This window comes from Mauremys reevesii, linkage group 2 (genome assembly GCF_016161935.1).
Source record: "Mauremys reevesii isolate NIE-2019 linkage group 2, ASM1616193v1, whole genome shotgun sequence".
Classification (NCBI taxonomy): domain Eukaryota; kingdom Metazoa; phylum Chordata; order Testudines; family Geoemydidae; genus Mauremys; species Mauremys reevesii.
Window position 1 is genome coordinate 214,470,762 of NC_052624.1, and position 26,925 is coordinate 214,497,686.

Below are 26,925 nucleotides of genomic sequence, written 5' to 3' on the forward strand. Positions count from 1 at the left end.
TTTGCTGCTCTGTTACCCTATCCTATCCCTTGGGGCAGGGGGACCTGCCGTTCTGTCCCTCTCCCTAGCTTTGCAGAATAGGCAGCTGGTCCATTCACATCCGAGCTCCATGTTCCCCACAGTTTCCTGGCCTGCACCTTACACTCATTCACTCACTGGCAGGGGCGGCTCTAGCCATTTCGCCGCCCCAAGCACGGCGGCACACCGCAGGGGGCGCTCTGCCGGTCGCCGGTCCCGCGGCTCCAGTGGACCTCCCGCAGACGTGCCTGCGGAGGGTCCGCTGGTTCCGCGGCTCCGGTGGACCTCCCGCAGGCATGCCTGCGGATGCTCCACCGAAGCCGCGGGACCAGCAGACCCTCCGCAGGCTGGTCTGCGGGAGGTCCACTGGAGCCACCTGCCGCCCTCCCGGCGACCGGCAGAGTGCCCCCCGCAGCATGCCGCCCCAAGCTCGCCCTTGGCGTGCTGGGGCCTGGAGCCACCCCTGTCACTGGCATGCTCCTCTGCCATATTTCCCTTCACCAAAGCATTCCAGACAGAACTAGAGATGAAGGAAGCCCAGCAGCATATTCACACATAGAAACAAACCAACAGCTAAACAAAGAGGATGATGAAGTGATTGTCTCTTCTGGAAAATTTGTTGTGTTTTTCTGTAATCCCAATACAAAACCTGGACCCAGTCACCCCCCCACCCAGCTTCTCCTGCAGCTCTCAGTCACCCCAACCCATCCCAACTTCACACCCAGATATACTCAGCGACCAAGCACTCCCCCCCCCCCCCCCGATTCCCTTCCTGGCACTCTCAGCCAGCACCAAGCTCTTCCCACAAACACTCTGCAGAATGTACCCTACTTCCCCTCCCACCTCAGCCATAGTGTCAAATTTTGTGCAGCTCAGTGTTTTACCTCCAACACAGCTTGGGGCAGCATGTGGTGAACTTAAACTGAAGTGCATGGTTACATGCAAATTGTTCAAAAAGATGCAAATCATCATATAAAATAATTTGCTTAAAATGTCCAACAGAGTAGCACAAACCTTAACAGCTGTTGCACTGTAGTGTTGGTGTAGGACAGGGTGGGCAAATTACGGCCAGGGGGCTGCATCCAGCCCTTCAGACATTTTAATCTGACCCTTGAGCTCCCGCTGGATCCAGGGCTTTCCCTGCAGGGTTGGGGGCTTGCCCTGTTCCACGCATGCTGTGGCTCCACACGGCTCCTGGAAGTAGCAGCATGTCCCCTCTTCGGCTCCTACATGTAAGGGCAGCCAGGGGGCTCTGCACACTGTCTCCACCCTAAGCGCCGCCTCCGAAGCTCCCATTGGCCACAGCACACAGGGCCGCAGCTCACAGAGCCGCCTGGCTGCACTTCTGCATAGGAACCGGAGGAGGGACATGACGCTGCTTCTGGGAGCTGCTTGAGGTAAGCGCCACCAAGAACCTGCACCCCTAACCCCCTCCTGTGCCCCAACCCCCTCCCCCATCCCTGATCCTACTCTCCAAACCCCTCAGTCCCAGCCGGGAGCACCCTCCTGCACCCCCAACCCCTCATCCTCAGCCCCACCCCAGAGCCTGCACCCCCCAGCCGGAGCCCTCACCCACTCCCACACTCCGACCCCCAATTTCGTTAGCATTCATGGCCCTCCATACAATTTCCATACCCAGATGTGGCCCTCGGACCAAAAAGTCTGCCCACCGCTGTTGTAGGAGATGTGCAGGGATAGCTGCTGTCATAGTCTGAGGCAAGGAATTACACAGAAGCATTATAGCAGTCTTAGTGACAGAAATCACAGTGAAACTGGACAATGTTTCAGACTATTTATCAAAGCATTTGCTGTTACCATTTCAAGAAAGATGAACAGTTTGAAGTTAGAAAATGTATTCAGAGTATTTTAATGTTAAATAAAATTAATATAGAGACATTGAGCTAAATGCAGCCTTGGTAAGCTGTGTGTTGTAAAACCACTGCTCAATGAAGTTGCACATGCTTATGAGGCCTCAGTTTGGACTTTTGGCTCTTGCTAGCTTGTGGGGGCCTACAGTTTTCTTTGTAAGTGAGAGAAGGGGCGTGGATTTATATCTTTATTTTGAGGCTAAAGGAAAGAGTACATCAAGTTTAATGGTAACTTCTTAGCTTTACTAGTTTTTTGCTTCATTTTTTAAAAGTCTGTGCAATAGCATATAATGAGCATTCACAGCAGATTAAAAATGACTGTTATTTTGTCTGAGAGTCAGTATCAGCCAGTTTCAAGGACATGATCTAATTCAGTCCTTTGGATCGTCTCTTATTTAAGAAGGCCTCAGGACCTTTTGCATCCACCAAGACACACACATTACTTGCTCTTTTAACAGGGAGTACAGCAAGATCCATTTCTTCATGTGTGCGATATTTTGGTGGCCTGTTTCTTTATGTATTTCTAATGCACCCACGACTATACTCATACATGCAATTAAGTATGTCATTAAGAAACACATTAGTTTTGTCCAATCAGGATGTAGATAGAAACAAGGTAGGGTTGGCAGGTGTGTGGCTTTCAACCGGAAAGTCCAATAAAAAAGGGGACCTGGAAGCATCCAGTTAGGTGTACTGACCAGACACCAGAAGTCCAGTTACCACAGGCGAGGGAGAGCGGGGAGTGCTGAGTCATCAGCCCACACCAGCCCCTGCTCACTCAGGGCCACCTCCTACCTGCATCTTGTGGGCGGGCAGGTAGCAGGCTCTGTGTCAGGCTGCAGCTCTGATCCCAGCCCCAGATTAGAGGAAGCCCAGCTGGTGGTTGGTGGGGGAGGGAGGAGGAGAGGATCAAGCGGTAGGGGAGAGAGGACCAAGTTGGGGAGGGGGGGTGAGGCCTTGGGGTGGGGAGAAGAGGTGGAGCAGGGGTGGAGCCTGGGAGCGGAGAGGCAGAGCAGGGGGACCTGTTTTTCAAAAATTAGTAAGTTAGTAACCCTAGAATCAATGCTAGGAGAAACCTTAATATTCCTGCTGCATGAGTGGATAAAGTGTCTTGTTCAAAATTAACTGGAAATTTTTACAATGTAAATTAGGGTCTCTCTCGTGACAGGTTTAGTGCCTAAAAGTTTCTGTTCCTAATGATCAGCTCTTGGGGAGATTTGTCCTTGAAACCTGAATTTCCCCTCCATGAACTGACATGTGTTTTGCAAGACCTTGAAATTCAATAGAACAAAAGCAGAAATCTGCTGCCAAACCTACTAGATGGTCATGGTTATTTAGAACTGACCAGAAGCTTTAATTTCATGCACTGGTGTTCTTCAAATTGAAAACCCCGAAACTGCCATGCAGGCCGGTAATCGGGCAGAGCACGCTTTGGTGCCTCCTTGGTCATGCTGGATAATGTAGCTTTGCCAGAGAGAACAGGACACAGATGTGTCATTACTTCAACTTGAGCAGATTGTTTAATCAATTTTGTCTTAATGAATCCAGACTTTATTACAATATGTGCTCTTTATGTCAGTGTTGTCACAGGTATGGATAATCAGATATTGAAACAAATGCTGCTGCATTTAGTTTTGTGTGCATATATCTATACAAATGGAAGGATGTGTGCAGATATTTGGGTAACTGTGTTGAGTATGTGCATAAATCATTGATGTATTCAATCAGAGTTATATAGTCCTAGTGCAGTGTTTGTCTGAAACTCCCCACCCTCTTACCATGACCTTGGTAGGAAAGGATTCAATAGGGTCTGCTGTCTCAATGGCGCAGGTGCTCACTGTCCGGGCTGGTCTACACTACGGGGGAAAATCGATCTAAGATACGCAACTTCAGCTACGTGAATAATGTAGCTGAAGTCGAAGTATCTTATATCGAATTACCTACCGTCCTCACGGCGCGGGATCGATGTCCGCGGCTCCCCATGTCGACTCCGCTACCGCCGTTCGGGTTGGTGGAGTTCCGGAGTCAACAGGAGCGCGTTCAGGGATCGATATATCGTGTCTAGATGAGACGCGATATATCGATCCCTGAGAAATCGATTGCTACCTGCCGATACAGCGGGTAGTGAAGATGTACCCTATCACTCAGCTGGGAAGGGCTGATTAGAGAGAGAGAGAGAGAGAGAGAGAGAAGATCAAAGACTTTCACTGAGCAGTCCTGAGCTAGAAGTCCTAAGAGCAGCCAAATATGGGAGAAGGCTTGACATGAATTTTGACATTGTTAATGTTTTTAATAAAGCCAGCTCACCAGGAAGGGCTGAGTATTGGCGACAACACAGGGTGTGAACTTTGTTTTAGAGCAGGATAGCAAAGGCACCCACTTACTCACTGATTAATGAGTCATATCAATAATGTTAGTTTCAAGGCATTGAATTAGGCTTTTATATCAAGCCCCTCACCAGGTAGTCTGAGCATCTACTTCTATAAATGTTCCCTCAACCACTGGTTTTTTCCTTCTAGCAAATCATAATCTCAGGTGAGAGCCACTTACAGGGGCTGCTATTAAAAAAACCTGTGGTAAATAGCTATCGCTAATCCCATTGTTTATTTTTCCCTATTCTTTTTTAAATTTCTTTTAAAAACAAAACAAAAGAAACAGTCAACAGCCAGATGCAGCAAAAAGCACCACAATCCAGAAAACTGTATGGCAGAATACAAAGCAATAACGCTATTGTAATTCCACATACACAAGAGCTGTATGACATATACTTATATTCTATGCGACAGATCCTTAGCTGGTGCAAATTCTCATAGCTTCACTGAAATCAATAGAGATTGCCCTGGGTCTCATCCTGTTCCCACTGAAGTTATTAATGCCAAAACCCCAGTGAGTTCAATGGAACAGGACTGGAACCTAAGTGCATCTCCCAAAATGAAGCAGGGAAATGAATGCTTGGGTGTCTGTACACGGATGTGCGTACACACACACACACACACATGATGATTGGGTGGTAGTAGAGTACAGCATTAGTGATGAAAAAGGAAAGATGATCATACATTTTAAAAAAACTCATTAAAATTAGGTATAAATATTTGAGCTGCCTCTTTGAAATATATTCTCTTTGCAGTGAATCAAAAAGAATGACAAAAATGAGGTCAAAGTCTGAAGCATGATCTTCTTTGAAATGGTAAGAGGCCCTTTCAAATATAAGCGGCCCAGCCCCCTATTAATCCCCAACCGGCTTGTTAAAGGGGGCAGGGATTTTTTTATTTCCAAGGAATTGTTATATCATGTTTGCCATCAGTAAAGATCAATTAAAAGTACACTTGTATCAGATGGGGACATGTCTGAGAAGAAAGTTAATCAGAATTGGTAAAAACAAAACTGGAAAACATTTGACAGAATGTTTTGCTTTTTTGTCTATTTCAAACTTTTTGAAAATTTTCAATCTGATCTAATGTATTTTAAGTATAAGGGAAAACAGTGGTTTCACAGATAATGCTGTTTGATAACTAGTCAAATACTGATTTTTAATGACAATCATAGTACGTTTCATACTTTATTAACTAAGTTGATTTGGAATGAGCCAAATGCAAAGAAAGCCACTGTTTGTGTGTGTTTTCTAGAGGCTGAATGGTAATAAGCTGGAAATCTGCACATTTCATCCAGTGATTTCTTTAGTCGGCCCCTCAACTATAAATAACTGTTAAACTTTTTAAGAGACGCCTTTTGAATTGACAGCAAGCATGAAAAAGGGATTTTTTTTCCCATAGGGTTACAAACACAAATGCCTTAGCCATAGTTTCTCAGTCATGGTTAAGGTGTCATGACTTTGGTGCTCGAATATACTTTAGGACCATGGTGAGCCTGAGTTTAGATCAGTTTGTGCCAGCTCAAACCCAGGTATAGACCCCAGTGGTACACCAGAGGAGGATTGTGGCTGTGCAAAGTGTTTGAAATCTCCCTTCCACCACCGGAGCAGCAGAGCTCAAAAGTGAGTGGCACTGGGTGGGAACAGGACATGGACAGGGCAGCTAAAAATCTCTGATCCAAACACACATAAGTCAATGGGAATCTTTGTTGACTTCAGTGAGCTTTGGATCAAGTTCTTAATCATGCCTCCCAGCAGCCACTACCTGTAGGCAGGGCCGGCACCAGGGCTTTTGCTGCCCCAAACAGCCAAAAAAAAAAAAAAAAAAAAAGCCGCAGTCTCAATCTGTGGCAATTCAGCAGGAGGTCCTTCGCTCCGAGCGGGAGTGAGGGACCCTCCGCCGAATTGCCGCCGAATACCTGAACGTGGCGCCCCGCTCCGGAGTGGCTGCCCCAAGCACCTGCTTGCTAAGCTGGTGCCTAGAGCCGGCCCTGCCTGTAGGGCTCCTGTGGAGTCGGTGAGTAACTTAAAACCAACGGTGCTGGAACTAGGGGTGCATCAGCACCCCCTGACTTGAAGTGGTTTCCATCATTTTCAGGGTTTACAGTTTGGTTCACTGGCTCCCCACCCCCACTATAAAAACTGTTCCTGCACCCCTGCTTAAAACTAGCCTCTCCCAGCAGGAGTAACCCAACATAGAGTACTGAGGGAGGAGGACAGGCAGTTGTTTCACTGCTGCCTTTCTTTTCTGTGACTCTCCCCTGGAGAAGAGGCCAGGCTGGGGCAAGGAGGAGTTATTCACACTTCTGTATACTACATGCCCCCGAATATGGAACTTTTTCTGTATGAAGATACACTATGTAACTTATGGACAGAGAGAAAATACTTTAAAGTTCTAGGATGAAAAGGAACTGGAAAATGACAAAAAGATAATCAGCAGAAACCATGGTTATTTACCCTGTTAACTGACCAATGCTCTTTTCCTTCAAGTCCTTTGATTTTGATTGCCATATTTGAGCTTGCATTAACCAAAAGTGTAGGAACTCTGAGTAACACTCACCTGCACCATTTACAGTATGTGCCCTTCATTCTCTTGCACACAAAGCAATCATTAAGTCTCTGCTCTTAACCTCCAGTAAGTGCGGCAGAAGTGCTCCTGAACAAGTACAGCTTGCACTAAAGGTCAACCAACCATACAGTATGACCACCTAAAGCAATCCCTTAGTGTCCCCCACTGCAGAAGTGTCTTCAAAGACTGGAGCTTAACTACTACAATTAGATGAGTCATTTGTGGCGCTTATTTTCTAAAAATTGTATCGTTCGTTTTCAAAGCAGAGAAAGAAGCAGCTGTGATGAAAAGGAAGGGACAATCACACACAGTGGATTTTAAGTTACAGAAATACATTGTTGTGCTAAAAAAATTGCCGTGTCTTATTCTTGAAAAGAATTAGATACAGAGTTGTTGTTTGGAAGTGTTACTAATACTTTAGACTAGTGGTTCTCAAACTTTTATTTTCACGGACTACTTGAAAATTGCTGAGGGTCTCGGTGGACCACTTAATGATCTTTCCAAGTGTTGTTTGTACCATTAGCTATCTATTGTAAAGTCCTTTGGATAAAAGCATGATATAAACCCCCCTATAATAATGAATGTTTTTCTTCTACAAATAAAAGTACACAACTCATTTTAATATCAGTAGTCTTGTCTTTCTGATGCAATGGATGTGCCCTCTCTCCCCTGCTGCGGCAGCCCCAGAGCTGGGGCTGGGAAGGAGGGGAGTCTCTCCCTCTCTCCCCCACCGCAACAGCCCCCGAGCTGGGGCTGGGAAGGAGCGGGGTCACTCCCTCTCTCCCCTGCTGCGGCAGCCACCGAGCTCTGGCTGGGAAGGTGGGGGGTCTCTCCCCTGCCACAGCAGCCAGAGAGCTGAGGCTGGGAAGGAGGGGGGGGTCTCTCCCCGGTAGCCGCAGCCCTGGAGCTGGGGAAAGTTGCCTCTTTTCTGGCCACCGCAGCCCTGCATGTCCCAAATTCTCCCCACCCCCTCTTCTCACCCCACTGCCCCCTACTCCCTATATCCCCCAAGGCCACCACCTCACCTTATATGTGCATCTTCTCCAGGGTCCAAGCACCTAATTAGTGGAGCCACGCCTGCACAGCTTCACTAATTAGGTGGGTGGCCCTTCATTCTCTCGTGTGCGGCCGCCCAGGCGTGCACCTTAGAGGGAACTATCTGCGGGCCACCTGAATGGAGCTCGCAGACCCAGAGCACACTTTGAGAACCTCTGCTTTAGACAGTTAATAGCAAACACATGCCACTCTGAACATACAGAGTTAAAGTTCTGTCCTAAGTTATGTTCCATTGCAACATTATTAACTTCAACTGGGATTCACTGGGTATAAACAAGAGAAAATGTGTCGCACTGCATATGAATATGGTTTTATGTTTAGTTCTGGAGAGTTTCAAGTATCTTTTGTTCTTATTGAAGTAAATATGTTGCTTTTTGGTGCACGAATGATCAGGACTGATGGGCCAAATTTTTCTGTTATACCTCTGAAAATGAAGATTAACTCAATTGATTTTGGTTTTACATTAATGCAATTGGCAGCAGGTTCTCTCTGAATGAGTGCAGAGTAGGGCTGGTCAGACTGTTTGACAGAAATTTGAGTTGGCCAAGTCTGTGTTCAAAGAACTCAAAATTGCAATTTGTGTGGAAGAGACAAACCCACAGATGAGTCATAAATACTGCATTACTAATGACCCTGCCCACACCACAGCTGCTGAACCCTTCTGCAAGGCAAAGTGAGCTCCCTGCCTCCCCAGCTGCTGAGCACCTCTCCTCAACATCCCCTCCAGCTAACTAACTCTGAAAGGCATTCAAACCTGGCCCCAGCCTTCCAGTTGATGAGCTGTTCACAGAGACTTTCAGAGCTATCGGCCCTGTGTCCACACTATCAAACAAATCTTACATGAGCGTACTCACCTCATTACCAAACCAGCCCACAGCCCTGATCCAGCTTTCCTTGAGTTCCACCTCCCACGTGGTGAACCCTTCTTAATAACAATTCTGACGCCAAATTCACATGTAAACTGTGAAACTGGGGAGAAAGAAAATCCCAGGGAAGTATGAGAATGTATAAAATTACCATAAAACACCATAGAGGATGTGGAAATTCACAGTGATTCAGGCAGGGTCTTAATTATGTGGTTATATGCTTTATATTATACTTTGATGTGATAGCTTTGCTCGGATAAAGGAAGTTGAATAGCTTTGATGACCTTTACATGGGCATGTTATTAAATGAAGGTCAACTATTAAAATATTCTTTTGAGTTGGATAAAATCTGTTTCAACTGTACTCACTAAACAAACAACTTTTCTTCCAGGACAGGTGGAAATGTGAGTGGAAAGCAGACTGATAAAACATAAGATTGAGGGAAGGGCATTCACAATGCTAGGAACAGAGAATAAACAAAATAAATTTTCAGCCGGGAAAGAAAAGACCAATAGATACAAAAGGAAATGTTTGCTGTATACAAAATATAAATATTGGAAAACATAAATTTCAGTTTGGTTTAAAATATTCATTTTAGGCCTGGTCTACACTGTTGGGGGAGGAGGGGGGAATCAATCTAAGTTACGCAACTTCAGCTACATGAATAACGTAGCGGAAGTCGATGTACTTAGATTGACTTAGCGTGGTGTCTTCACCACGGTGAGTTGACTGCTGCCGCTTCCCCGTCGACTCCACCTGCGCCTCTCATTGAGCTGGAGTACAGGAGTCGATGGGAGAATGCTCGGGGGTCGATTTATCTTGTCTAGACTAGATGCAATAAAGCAATCCCCGTTGAATCGATCGCTGCCCGCCAATCCGTCCGGTAGCGAAGACATACCCTTAGTAGCAATAATTTTTTGTTTGGGATTTTAAAAAGTAAAGATCCTTTATAGGAGTGTTGCCGGCACAAAGGCCCGAGGCGACAGCAACAGTGGTTCGTTGCCCGGTGTGCTTCGCTTCCAATAAACACACCAAGGTGGAGAAGCAAACAAAGGTTTATTTGAGCCCAAATAGGTGCCAGGGAGAAAAAGCATTCTCAAATCCTGCACACACATACAAGCGGTTTTTCTCTCTTTATACATAACTTCAGCTAAGCATTCCCATCACCCCCACACTCCTCCTCTCCCCCCATCTTTCATTCCCATGCAGCAATTACACTTTGCAATAGCAATTACATGAAGCAGTTAAGTCATACTTGGCAAAAACCACTTTAGCTCGTTAGTAACTCTTCTGTGAACAGTTATCTTGTTTTACTTTCCTGGATCCGTTATTCTGCCCCCCCCCCCTTAGCCAGGTGTAAGTAGGCCTTATCATTATCTCCTGGCAGTACCACAGTTGAGCTAGCTGTTGTACATTCCATTCTTGGTTACTGGCCTGCTAGGTTGATTAAAGTTCAAACATAAACATGGAAGCGCTTTGGTCAGACATGGAGTGACTTTAGTTCATTCAGGCCTACTACAGAAGGCTTTATTGACACTTATGGCTTTCCACCCTCCTGAGTTACCTAGGGTTATGCCTAGTGACACCAACAGGAGTGATATTTCATTTGCTGTGGATGGTGATTTGAAAAATAGATATGAGTGGGGTTTTTGTGCCTCTGTAGACTTTCACCAATATGTTCTCTCTATCTTCATGTTTAGTTCAGGCATGGTATTGAGTTCTTGCCCCTTTATTTTAGGTTTACATTTAGCGTATGTATGTGTTAGATATTTTACTTAGTGTCTGAATTGTTGCATGTCTTAAATTCCCAGATCAACCCTGCTCTTGATTCCAGTGTCATCATGGCTAATCTGGGATCATAGAGAATGAGTTTAAGCAGTGTGCTTTGTGACCCTTTGTGTTCCTAAAGTCAGATCTGTGCACACCTGCTATTTGATGTTTCTTGAAGAAGGCTGTTCCCTGGTTGTGTGTGCCAGGCCATTACCCAAAAGGACAGGCACACACCACTTCACCTGACCTTCCTCATGCTGGAGGCCGTATGAGCCTGACCCTCAAATCCCTCCTAAATCGAGGAAGCAAAATCCCTCAGGGCAACAATAGTAGTTCCAAGCATACTGAGCTCGTCGGTGACTGGTAATCAGAGAAGTCCCTGACAACAAAAAGCCAGTTCTGGTACCAAAGCCTTTCATTGCATTCTGCTCCCAGAATGGAACTCACCAGTGTGAAAGGGCCCTTCAGTTCCAGAGGTAGATTGGCGACATGGATGCTGACGACCTCCCTCCCTTCTATTTAACTGTAGAATCTTAGGTTAAACCCCTCGGTGTAAATTTTTTGAAAAATATTTATGTTTAAGAAATTACGGCAGGAATTTATTTCTTTTCTTCCTTCTAACACACTTATCTGAAAACAGGATCACTTTGGTTTTCAAGGGGCACTGGGCATCTAAAACCAAAAAGTAGTAATTGTATTTTAAAAGGCAAATGAAGATCACTGCCAGCTCCACTTTCTCCTGACAGAGCTGAGCTTTGATTATTATGTATTGTATATGGGATGGTTTGAATTGTAGGTTAGAGCAGAGAATTATCTTGTGTGTATGTGAATTTTTTCAGCAAAGGAGAGCTGGGAACTGGAGAAGGGAGTGGTGAGCTGAGGCGCTGGATTTCAGTTCTGTCTTCAGAGAAAGCTCCCACAGCAAGAAGAAAAATGATTTTCCTCTGACATTTTTTAAGCTTTAGACAAAATATCAATTTAGAATGATTTCCAATCTCAGCTGAAGATGGATTTAGGAGTAGGAGAGCAAGGGGAATTGTAGAGAGAATTGCTGTGCATGGGCAGAGCTGTGTGGAAAAGCCTACGCTAAGCCTGACCTTACCAGCACTATCAATCTGTCATTTTTCATGAACATTAGAAACATCAACTTGAAAAATCACATTTTAAAATTTGTGCCCACTGTTGTTACATATGATGCCTAAGGTAAATATAGCCAACAGAGATTAGAGGAAAGGATTATTTCCTCTTTGTGTCTCTCTCCCCTCCTTCTGCCTGTATTTTAGTTTGGGTATTTGGCAGCACTTTGTGCCTAGTCCGTTTCATTTCCCCTCTCATGCACTCACATGATGACATCACTCTCAGGAACTGCTCTGGGGTAACACACACCATCCCAGTAACAGCAGCAAAACTGAACAGGGTAGCACAGGCAGATAAAACAACGAGGAGTCCTTCTGGCACCTTAGACTATCGGGCAGATAAAATGAGGAGTCCTTGTGGCACCTTAGAATAACAAATTTATTTGGGCATAAGCTTTCATAGGCTACAACCCACTTCATCAGATAAGTGACCAGAGAAGGAGAGGGGGCCAGAGCAGGATTGGTGGTGGTCTCAGCACTGGCCTATTATCCCTTGCTGCAAGAACCTTTATAAATATCAGCAGGTGAGCAGAAAAATCCTCATATTAACAATGACAAACAAACTACAGGCTATTGAAGGAGCCCCCTATCACAAACTTTATTTTTATCAAAACCAACAGTTGTCAAAGGCAATAAAAAACTAGACACTTTGAAAAATTCAGTGTGCCTTTAAATATACTTAATTCACCTGAATATTTCGAATACTGAAAAATTATACTTGAGGAATGGATATGAATGGGGCAAACAGAATCTAGGCCCCAATCCTGGAAAGACCTACATACATGCTTAACTTTATGCAGTAAGTAGTCCCATTGACCTCAGTGGGACTACTTCTAGGGTGTCAAAATAAGCACATGAATATTTCTTTGAAGGATTGGGGTCAAGTGTGTAGCTGAACACCTTTATCCCTATTTTGAAAGCAGTTGCTTGTGCAGAAAAATGCCACTGAAGGATATTGTTTCTGATGCCTTTTATATGAAATCTAATATTGGTTTTTTGCTACTCTTCATTAGAGCTCTTACAACTGGTTTGCTATTGATTGACTTTTAAGCCAGATTCTGCATTGAAAAAATGGCATTGTTGTATATCTGCCCTTATAGCCTTGGTCAGATATAAAGGATATAGCAATTCATCAATGACTTGTTAACATCAGAGGAGTCAATGACAGTTCACTACCCAGGGCTCTGATCCTGCAGACATTTAAGCATTTACATGTCTTAGTCTTTTCTCACATGAGTAGCACTCTGGGAGTGCTTACATGAGTAAAATTATATATATGCTTAAGTGTCTGCACAATCAGGAACTTAATACTACTCACATGTCAAAAAACTATGATCAGGTAATGAAAACCAAAGGCCAGGGGTCATAGGTTGGAGTCTTGGGGTTTAGTATGATGATAGTTATCAAATGTAAAGATTCCGCTGTTCTTTCCGTATTATAAAGCAGACCATACTGGCCAAATTGCAAGGATAATGCATAAATAATGTAAAGCTTGCAGGGATTCATTATTCAAAGTTTATTGCCAGGATCATGACTAGTTAAAGACCCTGGTGATAATCTGGCTCCATTGAAGTCAATAGGAGTTCTGCAATTGACTTTGATAGGGTCATGATGTCACCCACAGTTGCGTATTCTATACCTGATCATTGTATCATGCGTACATGATCTTTTCACTATTGCTGGCGTAGGTGACATTGCTCTTTATTTTATCCAGCAGTATAATATCAGACACATTCTTAGAAGATGCTGAATTTCCCTCCATTCCCAATGCAGCCAAAACGCGATAAGAGACAAGGGGGATGAGGTAATATCTTTTATTGGACCATCTTCTGTTGGTGAGAGAGACAAGCTTTCGCTCTTACACAGAAAACATAAGTCTTCCAGAACTGAAGAATATCGCTGTGAAGTTGATCCAATAAAAGATATTACCTCACCCACCTTCTCTCTAATATCCTGGGACCAACATGGCTATAACAACACTGCATACAACAAAAGGAGTTAAGGGCATTTAGCACATCACAGGAGGTATTCAGCATCTTGCATGATCAACTCATTCTTAACTTTCTTTTGTATATATACACAGACTATACTAGAGCTGGTCAAAATTAGTCATTTGAAACATTTTTTCAATGAAAAATGATATTTTTTTCAAATTAAACATTTTTCAGTTTTTTGCTTTCTGGAATTTATTTTTTCCTTTTTGGTCCCTTTTTTTATCTCTTCTCCCCGCCCCCTTTTCCTTTTTCAGCTGCAAATTGGAAAAGGAAGAAGAGGGAGGGGGGACAAAAACTGAAAGATTTTTGTTGAAATTTTTTTGATAAAACTTAACAGTTGTGGTAAAACAATTTAATCAAAATGTGAAAAACCAAATTTTTTTTTTAAATCTGTGGAACAAAATGGATTTAGAATTTTAAATGTTTTTGCAAAAAAAAATGTTTTTCAATTATATGTAACATATTCAGTTTTATTGATTGGGTAGTGAATTATTGTTTACTTTGAAAGCTAAAAATGTTCAATCTCCGAAGGTTACATCAAAGTTAAAACGAAGCCATATAAGTACCTGTATTTTTTGTTTTTACAGGCAAACACATAGAGAGTACATGACATAGCCTCTGTGACATCTCCAGTGCATGAGACATATGGCCCTGTGGCAGAATTATGTACCTGAGGCATGTGATTATCTTTCAATCATGGCACAAGTGTGTTTTTTCATACTTATAGGATTACTTGAATAATCCAAAAATAGCCACTAGAGCTTGTCAAAAATTCTTTTTCCCCACAGAATATTAAGACTTTTCAGTGAAAAATCAAAATATAAAATATTGTGGCTGAAAACCAAAATATTTCAATTCCAGAATGCCACTGCAGTGCCTCATGGGAAGAGAGTTGTAGTTCAGGTGCCTCTTACTCCCATTCTCTTGTATAGGCCAGGCTCCCTGGTTAGACTACATCTCCCATAATGCACCAGAGTCTTTCCTGTTGATGAAAGGAGGCATTTGGTGCTCTCTCTCTCACACACACACACACACATACACCTCTCCCCCGCACAAATGTAGCTCGGAATTTTGTTCAGTATGGTCTGTCAGCTAAGAGGGCATAACATACTTACTATTGTCTCAGTAAAATAAGACTACATCTGTTACAGTGGAACCAGCAGTGGATGTGTTGTTACTTTTTTTGTTTTTTAAGTGAAGCCTCATTACACGAGCTCTCCATAGACCTTAAGCAGACACTTTAACATTTGTATTTATGGTTTATCACATATGAAAAATTGGCTCCTCCAACCGTTACTAGCTAGTACCATGTGATAGCCTATCTGTCTGAATTACCATCCACGCACAGAGACTACATTGTCAACCCCAGGCAAACTTGCATGAATTAGATGTTAGAGATGGAAAAGACTTAGTCATCTAGTTCATTGCCCTGCCTGTATAGAATTATTCTATATTGTGCTGTACAATTACTATTTTTTTTTGATGGTGTAGTTTTAGGTGATCAAAGTGATGTGGCTTCCACCACTTCCCTTGGGAGACTGTTCCAAAGTATAATAGATTCCACTGTCAAGACATATTTGTTGATACTCATTTTTCTTTTTATTAACTTAATCCCCGTCTTCCCCGTAGTACCCCCTGTGAATTTTTCCATGATGACATTTAGGATTTTTTGAAAAGCTCAGTTCTGCTAATATTTGCATATATTAGCAGCAACTTTAAATGCACATATATATAGGTGTACCAATGGGTCTCTATAGTTATTACAAATGTGGATTATGTCTTGTAGTAATCAATAAGTAAAGCCACTAAAATAAATTACCTCATTTTAGAGCTGTATGTTTTAATGACAGCTCTATAAGTAATTAGAAATGATGGCTAAAATTTTCAGAAGTGTGAGCCAAAAGTTAGTTTCTACACAAGAAAGTCATCAGTTTAAGTTGATACAGTTACACTGATGTAAACCCCTCTCTAGACACCAGTATTTGTTTTAAAGTAGGAGTACTTGTGGCACCTTAGAGACTAACACATTTATTTGAGCATAAGCTTTCGTGGGCTACAGCCCACTTCATCAGATGCATAGAATGGAACATATAGTAAGAAGATATATATACATACAGAGAACATGAAAAGGTGGGAGTTGCCCTAAGAGGCTAATTAATTAAGATGAGCAATTATCAGCAGGAGAAAAAAAACTTTTGTAGTGATAATCAAGATGGCTGATTTCAGACAGTTTGACAAGAAGGTGTGAGGATACTTAACATGGGGAAATAGATTCAATGTGTGTAATGGCTCAGCCATTCCCGGTCTCTATTCAAGCCTAAATTGATGGTATCTAGTTTGTATATTAATTCAAGTTCAGCAGTTTCTCGTTGGAGTCTGTTTTTGAAGCTTGTCTGCTGCAAGATTGCCACCTTTAAGTTTGTTACTGAGTGACCAGAGAGGTTGAAGTGTTCTCCTAATGGTTTTTGAATGTTATGATTCCTGATGTCAGATTTGTGTTCATTTATTCTTTTGCGTAGAGACTGTATGCCAATATTTTTATGGCTGACTTAGAACAACGCTTCCTTAGCTCTCATCCCCTAACGCCCCTACTCTAATTGCGCTACATTGATTACATCTTCATCATCTGGATGCATGGAAAAGAAGCCCGTGAGGAATGGGATTATCTACATGGGGAAAGTTTCACCAGTTTAACTTAAATCAGTTTGAAAACTGATATAGTTAAACTGGCGCAAGCCCTGTGTGGACACTTTTACTTCAATGTAAGAGTGCCTTTTATTGGTTTAACTTAAATCAGTTGGGTACAGGTTTAAGTTAAACTGGAAAAAGCCACTCTTAAAACAGGTTTCAGAGTAGCAGCTGTGTTAGTCTGTATCCGCAAGGACTTTAGGATTAGGCCCATTGTTATTGTTTCAGAAGAGAGTTTTTCATGCCTACTCATTTTAAATGTTCTGAGCGAGCTGTTCCATGGACCCCGGAGGTAGGTAGAGGTGACTTCAGTTTCATTCAAATATGAGAGAGGGCTCTGAGTTACTACATAGAATTCCTTCCCAAGTACCTGGCTGGTGAGTCTTGCCCACAAGCTCAGGGTTCAACTGATGGCCATATTTGGGGTCAGGAAGGAATTTTTCCCTGAGTCAGATTGGCAGAGACCGTGAGGGATTTTCACGTTCCTCTGCAGCATAGGGCACAGATCACTTGCAGGTTTAAACTAATGTTAATGGTTGAGTCTCTGTAACTTGAAGTCTTTAAGCCATGATTTGAGGACTTCAGTAACTCAGCCAGAGGTTATGGGTCTATTACAGGAGTGGGTGGGTGAGATTCTGTGGCCTGCAGTGTGCAGGAGGTCAGACTAGTTGATCATGATGGTCGATTCTGGCCTTAAGGTCTATGACAACAGGTTAAAAAATGGAGCATCTTAACTTTCTCAGTCTACTTAGCCTGTGTAGCAGCATAAAGCTGTATTACAAATGAAAAATCTCTCCTCTGAAACAATAACAATGGGCCTAATCCTAAAGTCCTTGCTCAGTCTTTATTATGAAGTCAGCATATGTTTGCCTGAGCAAAGGCAGAGTAAAAGGGAAGCGAAAAGTGAGTAAGGCCTTTTGGGATTTGGCTCAATATCTGTTCAAATTGGGACTGCTAAAGTTACTGTGAATATTTTACAAAAACTACAATAAAATGTTCACTGTTTGAACAGGATTTTCCACAGCTTAGCTGCACACGCTGTATTTACCTAGAATATGATCATGTTGTCACTGGATGATCATACTGGCCCATCTGTTAACTACAGACATTATTTAAAAGGTAATTGTTCTTTTTTACAAATTCATTGGATCTTTAAACTTTATCTGATATAGCCGACTGTGCAAATTGCATACAACAACATTAGTGCCTATAATGTAACTGACCAGCCATAAAATTCATGTAGCGAATTAAATCCTGATGAATGATTCTTCATTCTCTTTTCTTCAAATTGAAATCTGGGTGTACATAATAGACAGTAACTCCAAATACTTACAGACTTAATAGGATCCATGCTAAACTTTTAAAAAATACATATTTGGGGATTTTCAAAAGCACTGAGTGTTGGCCTAACTCTGCTCCCACTGAAGGCTAATGTAGGCTTCAGTGGGAGCAGTTAGGCCAACACTGAGTGCTTTTGAAAATCTCAACCATAATGTAATTGTTACTCATTGGAGTGGTTGCCAGGCAAGGATTTACACATAGCAAATTTGATATTGAGCCGGGGTGAATTGGTTTAGAAGATGACCTACAATTTGCTGGGGTGCACCTTTTTCTGAAAAGAATGTGCTGATGAAGGATGAGAAGAAGGAGTTGGCTTTGCAAGCTACAAACATGGTCCCTAATGGTGAAAGTTACTCCAATGTAATGGGTTTGCACAAGCCCTATGTAGCACTTCAATCCAGCTCAAACATACTACCATCTTCAGATCTATACTGGGATCTTCAGGATTTTGCTCTTTAGGTTTCATTATCTGTTCATAGCCTCCATATATATATTCAAAGATATGTGTGTGTTTAGAAAAGGGTGGCTCTGAAGACCTGCAGGAATTCTGCATTTATGTTGGTACGTGAGTACAGGTTAACAGGATTCGGTCTAAGTTTGAATCTTTGAAAAATGGCAAAAATTAAGAAAAATATGTAAAAGTCGGTGTAATGGTGAATGAATAAAAGTGGTAGTACTGGCTCTATAATAGTCTATAATAGTCTGCAGGATTGAACCTTCTACCTGTGTTGAAAGTAAATATTCTCTTTTGATAACACATCTTCCCCACCAAATCGATTCTGTAGTGAAGCCATTATGGTGAATTTATGACCTCACAGTGAACTCCATGGCAACACACTGATGTCTAGGATTATGAAGGTATTGGAAGATTAACAGGAAAGTTTGAGTTCGGAACAGTGATTGTTCAAACACAGCAATCTGCAGTCTAAACTACAGAACAGTTCAATGAAAAATTACTTGCAGAGTAATTTGCTTGCTTAGTTTGCTCCAGGAAAATACTTCTTTAGATATCGGTGGAGGGTTTAATAGAACAATAATAACAATTTCCAGTCCTATTTGATTCAGAGAAAGCAAACTTTTTTTAGCATGTGAAAAAGCTCCTTCTCTCATGTACAAATGAAGTGACATGTTTTTAAAGAGAGAGAATAGTTCTGTTATTTATCCATCTGTCTTTCCATAAAATTACAGATTGAGGTAAATTGCACATTCTTGACAGTTGTATGTCAGAATATAGAGCAGAAATTCAGAGATTGGCAAATGACTTCAATTCAGCCATTTAGATACTTTATATGCAAATAAGCCATACAATTAACTGTGTGTGGCACCTTCTGTTGGTACTTCTGTCATGTCACTAAAACATTGACCTTCAGCAAACAAAGTTAATTATTTGTTGTGTCCTGATGCCTTTTATATAACAGAGATATCAAGTAGAGAATTACTGAACAGAATTTTCAATACATTCTGGTTGGATTGTTCAAAATGTTTTTACAAATAAGCTTTCTTTAGGCATCTGATACAAATAAACCATACTGCCATCTTCATTTTCTGTCAAGAGCAAATTATTTGTGTTTTGGTGAAAAGACCTTGATTCAATCACATCAGAAATAACTCTTCGTAGTAGTTAGTAAGCGACAAGTAGATATTTATTACTAGCACAGAGTCGTAGCAAATGATGGGAAAATATCAATAAAAATATTACTTGAATAGAATTATAGAATGTTAGGGTTGGAAGAGACCTCAGGAGGTCATCTAGTCCAATCCCTTGCTCAAAGCAGGACCAACCCCAACTAAATCATCCCAGCCAGGACTTTGTCAAGATGGACCTTAAAAACCTCTAAGGATGGAGATTCTACCACCTCTCTAGGTAACCCATTCCAGTGTTTCACCACCCTTCTAGTGAAATAGTGTTTCCTATAATCCAACCTAGACCTCCCACACTGCAACTTGAGACCATTGCTTCTTGTTCTGTCATCTGCCACCATTGAGAACAGCCGAGCTCCATCCTCTTTGGAACCCCCCGTCAGATAGTTGAAGCCTGCTATCAAATCCCCCCTCACTCTTCTCTTCTGCAGACTAAATAACCCCAGTTCCCTCAGCCTCTCCGCATAAGTCATGTGCCCCAGCCCCCTAATCATTTTTGTTGCCCTCTGCTGGACTCTCTCCAATTTGTCCACATCCCTTCTTTAGTGGGGAGACCAAAACTGGACACAGTACTCCAGGTGTGGCCTCACCAGTGCCAAATAGAGGGGAATAATCACTTCCCTCGATCTGCTGGCAATGCTCCTACTAATACAGCCCAATATGCCATTGGCCTTCTTGGCAACAAGTGCACACTGCTGACTCATATCCAGCTTCTCATCAACTGTAATCCCCAGGTCCTTTTCTGAAGAACTGCTGCTTAGCCAGTCGATCCCCAGTCTGTAGCGCGCATGGGATTCTTCCTTCCTAAGTGCAGGACTCTGCACTTCTCCTTGTTGAACCTCATCAAATTTCTTTTGGCCCAATCATCCAATTTGTCTAGGTCACGCTGTACCCTATATCCTCCAGCATATCTACCTCTCCCTCCAGTTTAGTCTCATCTGTGAACTTGCTGAGGGTGCAATTCATCCTATCATCCAGATAATTAATAAAGATGTTGAACAAAACTGGCCCCAGGACCGACCCCTGGGGCACTCCGCTTGATACCGGCTGCCAACTAGACATGGAGCCATTGATCACTACCTGTAGAGCCCGACAATCTAGCCAGCTTTCTATCCACCTTATAGTCCATTCATCCAATCCATACTTCTTTAACTTGCTGGCAAGAATACTGTGGGAGACCGTATCAAAAGCTTTGCTAAAGTCAAGATATGTCACATCCACCACTTTCCCCATATCCACAGAGCCAGTTATCTCCTCATAGAAAGCAACCAGGTTGGTCAGGCATTACTTGCCCTTGGTGAATCCATGTTGACTGTTCCTGATCACCTTCCTCTCCTCCATGTGCTTCAAAATGGATTCCTTGAGGACCTGCTCCTTTATTTTGACGGGGACTGAAGTGAGGCTTACTGGTCTGTAGTTCCCCGGGTTCTCTTTCTTCCCTTTTTAAAATATGGGCACTATATTTGCCTTTTTCCAATCATCTGGGACCTCCCCCGATCGCCATAAATTTTCAAAGATAATGGCCAGTGGTTCTGCAATCACATCAGCCAACTCCCTCAGCACCCTTGGATGCATTATATCTGGTCCCATGGACATGTCCATGTCCAGCTTTTCTAAATAGTCCTTAATCTGTTCTTTCACCACTGAGGGCTGCTCACCTCCTCCTCATACTGTCATTATCTAATACAAATGACTAGAATCATCTCCCTGAAGAATATAGGCCTGATTTTCTACTCACGCCCTAGTAAATAAGTCCACTCAAATGAAACCTATCTATCTGAGAGAGAATTTAATCCTATGAATGCTATGGAGAAAACTAGAGGTAATAAATGCACTAATTTTTCACCCTAGTACTCTAAGGTATTCAGGGAAGGGTCCCAAATTGATGTGTGTCAGATGGGGTGGATGTAGGCATATGGTGGATTTCATCCCTCCAATCAAAGCCAGAATAAATGGGCTTTTTGTTGGACATTAGGCAGAGAATGGGAGATATTATATTTGCATACCTCCCAGTCCATGGGCAGGACTCCTACTGCTACTGTTTTGTAGTCATTATCATTACAAATCAACATGAATAAAATAATAATATTGTGGTAGGGCCTAGGAGCCCCAGTCATGGGCCAGAATCCCATTGTGTCAGACACTGAACAAACACAGAACAAAAAACCAGTTCAGAATGGAGGCCACTGCTGCTATGCATTTGTGGGTCAGTGAGTCCATGCTGTCACAGATCCCATGGTGCTCCCCTTAGCCTGCTCCTAAATCTTCCTACATGTCAACTTGTTTGTGATTGGCAAGGATCCCTCCTTTGTGATGTATGAAGGGCTTCAGAGTGCACCCCTGTGTGGAAGCTCTGCTCCTTCCTCTGCACCACCCCATTCTTGGTTTTATGTGATGCAGGGGGCCTTGTGTCGGCCTTGAGAACCCTGGGTGAACCTCACCCCTACTGTAAATTCATTAGCATTAATGGGAATGACACACATACATTTCTTGCAGAATTATTGCCATTGACATTTGTGTGCTATGTAGATAAATCCTCTGGACATCACTAGGGAGAATATACCCTTAAGCATATACAAGTGGAATTTAGCTGTTGCTGTTAACCCAGGAGATGCAGAGTCCCTGTGCAGATTGCTACTTTCCCTATTTTATTTACTCTTTCTATACTTTGGACCTGTCTCTGTTCTAAGGGCTTGTTACACAGGGAGTTATTCCAGAATTGCTATTCCTGGTTAATTGCATGTGTGGACACTTGTATTCGGGATTAAAAGCACCATATTCTGAATTAGTTGAATCTAATATGGATTAAATTCATTCAGAATAAGGCGCTCTTATTCCAGAATAAGAGTGTCTATACATGTAGTTAATCAGAAATAGTTAATTTGCTTTAAAATCAAACCCTGTCATATCCTGGATTACCTTTAACATGCAGAGAAGTCCTTAGATACACAAATACATCTTTCTCTAAATTTTGTGAAATCTGCCACTGGACATAGACCTGCGTGCTTGACAGCCAAACTGAGCCTTTATATATGTTGGGCAATGCAGTATATATCAAGGGTAAAAACCCCATCTTCTTCTGATATTGCTGACATACAGGTTGAACAATTCTTTTAAACAAACTGATATGAATCATTCAAGTCTTTTTTTAAAGGTAATGTTACATTCTTTTGTTTTTAAGAAAACTGGCGTGCATGAAAGGGGTTGGCTCCATTTATGGTAATCCTAAAGCCCTTGAATTGTATTGCATGGCGTCATCATTACAGGTTTCCTCAAACTCGCTTGCTAATGCCTCAACATCCTGACTTGGAGACATCACCACTTTTAGGGATCTGGGATGGAGGAAAGGAGTGGATGGGCTATGGAGATGCATATCATCCCCCACCCCCAGCAATAGTATGCACTGAATGTTTGAGGATAACTTCTTTTACCTTCCTCTAAAAACATAATTCATCAGGCCAATTGTGCAATGGGGAGGCACATTCTTTCTAGGCCCCTGCTAGCAAAGAATTTGTGCCCTGGAGCATGAAGCTTGAAGCTCTTTTTAACCTGCTAGCATAACTGCAAATATTACTGTTTTCACATAAAGATACAGATTCACCCATGGGCTCATGCAAGCCTGTTCATACTGTAGCATGGCCGCCTGTGATAACCACAGTGGAAGGGAGGGAGGCCATGGTGGAGTGATGACCCAGTGTAAGCTTTGCACTGACTGCATGCCACAGAGATAGGCTTCATGTTGGTTTTGACTACGATGAGATGGAGATGTGCGTAGAGGATATGCTTGGAGGAGGGGCATGTGGATCCATTGCCTGGCATAATGGAGGAGCAGCAGGCTGAGGGTCTGTGCAGCAATCTCATAGTCCTGCACAACTGGGGGAGGGAGGGAGCTATGCAGTGGAGGATCTCCTGGCCCTACCCATTCCCGCTGTGCACTGCGCAAGGGGGATACATGGATAAGGTTGATGTAAATGGGTGATTTTGCACTGAAATCTATAGAGTGCCTATCTATCCCTGGAAGAATTTGGCTCTTTGTCTTCAAATGCTGCTAGACATCAAGGGATTATAATTTCATGGATTAAAATAATTTATTAGAAAACAATGCTTCATTTTGCACCCATAGGACTGCAATTTTTCCTTGAAATTTAGGAAACAAAGTTTTATAAATACATTTTTTAGATGAATGTCCTCTTCAGTGTTACTTTAACCCAAAAAATTATCCACAAAATGTTGTTGAAGAAAGAATTGCTCTACTACTTTAGACCAGTGGTCCCATCTAATTCAGTATTTTGTCCCTGACGGTGACCGGTGTCAGATGTTTCTAAAGAAAGCACAAGAAACCTTGTAATGGGCAATTATGGAATAACCTACTAAAAGGGGAAATTTCTTCCTAATCCTTGACAGTTAGTGGTTGGTTTATGTCTTAAAGCACAACGATTTATATCCAATCTCTTTAAAAAAACCTAAAACCAAAAGTTTATAATATAATCCTGGATGTTCTTATGATCCATATAAGTGTCTAACTTTTTTTCTGAATCCTACTAAACATTGGTTCCAACGATGCTTGGTGTGGAGAGTTCTCCTTATTTAACTAAGCTCTGTGTTTTTTAAAAAAGGAATTTTATTTTCTCCATTTTAAAATTGTTGTCTTTCAGTATCATTGAACATCCTGTTGTTCTTGCATTATGAGAGGGTAAACAGGAACATTTAAACTCCCTTTCTTATAACGTTCATTATTTTGGTATGAAATGTATGATATCCCCTCTTATTTGTCTCCTCCCTAAACAAAACATTACTAATCTTTGTTCATAGAGAGGTCTTTCTATGTTTCTAATGATTAATGTCATTCACCTCTGAACTCCTTCTATTGCTCCTCTGTTCTTTTTGAGCTAGTGTTGCCAGAACTGAACATGGCATTCCAGGAGAAATCATATCAGATTTCTAGCCATTAGTTTTAAATGAGAGTTTCCGTACACCCCTTAAATTCAGAGCTGTACACTTTATATCGTCACTACTATCACCAATGGTATGTATTCGAGTTAAAACAGGTGGTATAGTTGTCTGTGACCACGTTGGGTGGGATCATACATTCATTCTGTCTCAATGATGGATTTGTCTGACTTGCTCCAACTAGAGCTGACTTTGTGCCCACACAATGCAACGTCTTAAAATAGAAAACACAAGAGAACAAAGAAGAGTTTTAATTATTTACCTGTCAGGTAGACTCCATCCCTTTTGTAAGGAAGCTTTTTTTGTCTTCCTTGAATTTATTCACTTTTCATTTAGCAAAAATTTCATCGTTGTGCTTGCCAGTGATTCAGATGCTGGGGCTGATTAAAAAAGACTTATGAATCCCCCCTTCTATTCTCTTATGTTAGTTGATTTTCTGTTGAATAGACGGAGTAAAAGCTACTGTCCAAGCTATTTTCTTTATTATTTTCATAACAGTAGCGATTAGGTCCCAACCAAGATCATTGTCCCATTGTTCTAAGTACTGGACAAACACATTGTCAGATAGCCCCTGCCCTAAAGGATTTACAGTCTAAAGAGACAAGGCAGACAGATGGAGGGAGAAAAGTGTTATCCTCACATCACAGATCGGGAACTGAGGCAAAGAGCCTTCACCAAGGTCACAGAGGAAGTCTGTGACATTGCTGAGAATTGGACCAAAGTATCCTAGGTCCCAGTGCAGTATCTTAATCACAGACCCTCCTTCCTCTACTATATTCTGCCACATTTGTAAGAGAGCCCCTTTGATTACAAGGCAGCCAGCGTTGAAGCTATGTACTTATTTGACTGATCGTGGTACCCAGTAACTGCCTGCACTTTGGAGTGATATTGCAGTTACACAAATGTTAACTCTCACAAAGCAGCCTTCAGATCACTCCAAAGGCATTGATGGCACATCCCAGCCTTCCCATGAAAGCAGTGGAGATGTCTACCTTTTTGTGATGCCAGAGGAGTTAATACAGTGCATACAAAGAAAGAAAGCTAATCTAAAAAGGGATCAGTAGATTAATATAAACATCCACTATTGACAACAAGAGAAAATGAGGAGTCCTGGGCTACAGTGAAGGCTAAAAATGTTGTATACAGCCCTTGGGAATTATATATTAGTTTTATTTTTAGGCCCAAGTTGTGACATGTAACTACTGGCCTGCACTGGGAGGCATGTGTGCGGTGTGCGGTGCCCAGGCTCCAGGAATATTCAGGGCAGGGTGCCCTGCTCCAGCAATATTTGGAGCTGGAGCTGGGTCTCTCCCCCCCTGCCCCGCCGCGTCCCTGCCTGGAGCAGGTCCCAGCCCCCGCCTGCCACCCCTCCCCCCCACCACGCCGCGTCCCTGCCTGACAAAAAGCAGCGCGCGCCTCTCCCCTGCCTGCTCGAGCTGCGAGATTGGCTCCCGGCAGAACTGCTGTCTGCTGCCCCAGGGTCCTAGTGCCTGTCCTCCCCTACTGGCAAGGCAGGCTGCCCTTACCCTGCCCTTCCGCCCTAGCCCTGAGCCTCCCCAACGCCCCAAACCCCTCATCCCCAGCCAGAGCCCTCATCCCCCCGCACCCTAATCCTCAACCCCAGCCAGAGCCCTCATCCCCCCGCACCCTAATCCTCAGCCCCAGCCAGAGCCCTCATCCCCCCGCAGCCTAATCCTCAGACCCAGCCCTGAGTCCCCCCACATAATGAGCCCCACAGCCCTCACCCCACACCCCAAACCTCTGCCCTAGCCCTGAGCCCCCTCCTGCATCATGAACACCTCATCCCCAAGCCCCAGCAAGAGCCCTCATCTCCCTGCACCCTGATCCTCTGCCCCAGCCTTGACCCCCACAGCATGAACCCTCATCCTCAGCCCCACAGCCCTCACCCCACCCTTCTGCCCTAGCCCTGAGCCCCCACAGCATGAACCCCCATCCTCAGCCCCACAGCCCTCACCCTGCACTCCCTCCTATCCCCAAACTCCCTCCCAGAGCATGCACCACCACCCCCTTCCTACGCCCCCACCCCCCGCCCAGAGCCTGCACTCAAACTCCGTCCCAAAGCCTGCACCCCTCACCCCCTCCTGCACACCCACGCCCTGCCCCAGCCCAGAGCCTGCACCCAGCACCCAAACTCCCTCCCAGAGCCTGTACCCCTCACCCCTTCCTACACCCCCACCCCCAGCCCAGAGCCTGCACCCAAACTCCATCCCAAAGCCTGCACCCCTCCTGCACCCTAATCCCCAGCCCAGGACCTGCACCCCATACCTCCCCCCGAAACCCCGCCCAGAGCCTTAGGCAGGTGGGGGCAGAGTTTGGGGGGGCGGAGTTGGGGGGGCGGGTTCTGGGCACCACCAAAATTTCTACAAACTTGCCACCCATGCTGGGAGGTGAGGTGAAGCTGCACAGCCAGCCCAAGGTGGAGCTCAGGCAGAGACACTTCCTCCTAAGGCACAATCCTTATCACAGGTCCCTGGCATACAGAAGGAGTGCACAGTCTGCACCAGCCCCTTTGGATGATGCAGCCTGTCTCCCCTCTCCGTGACCAGCTAGTGTCAAGTCTGTGGACAGCCATACATAGTGGTCAGAGCCAGAGTCCACAGGCAGGAGTCAAGAGTCAGCTTGGTCAGGATACCAGG

The 26,925-nt window shown here is 43.4% G+C and overlaps 1 protein-coding gene across 38 annotated transcripts in view; it reads left to right on the plus strand.

Moving 5' to 3' along the window:
• Window positions 1–26,925, plus strand: part of DTNA (dystrobrevin alpha) — a 323,219-nt gene that overhangs the window by 40,003 nt on the left and 256,291 nt on the right. For 7 of the 38 annotated variants that reach the window (XM_039522814.1, XM_039522820.1, XM_039522830.1 and 4 more), the window contains one exon: window positions 5,014–5,073. The exons of the other annotated variants lie outside the window; for them this stretch is intronic. The gene's annotated coding sequence lies outside the window, so the exon portion shown is untranslated. The remainder of the gene's footprint in view (window positions 1–5,013; window positions 5,074–26,925) is intronic. 38 annotated transcript variants of the gene reach the window in all.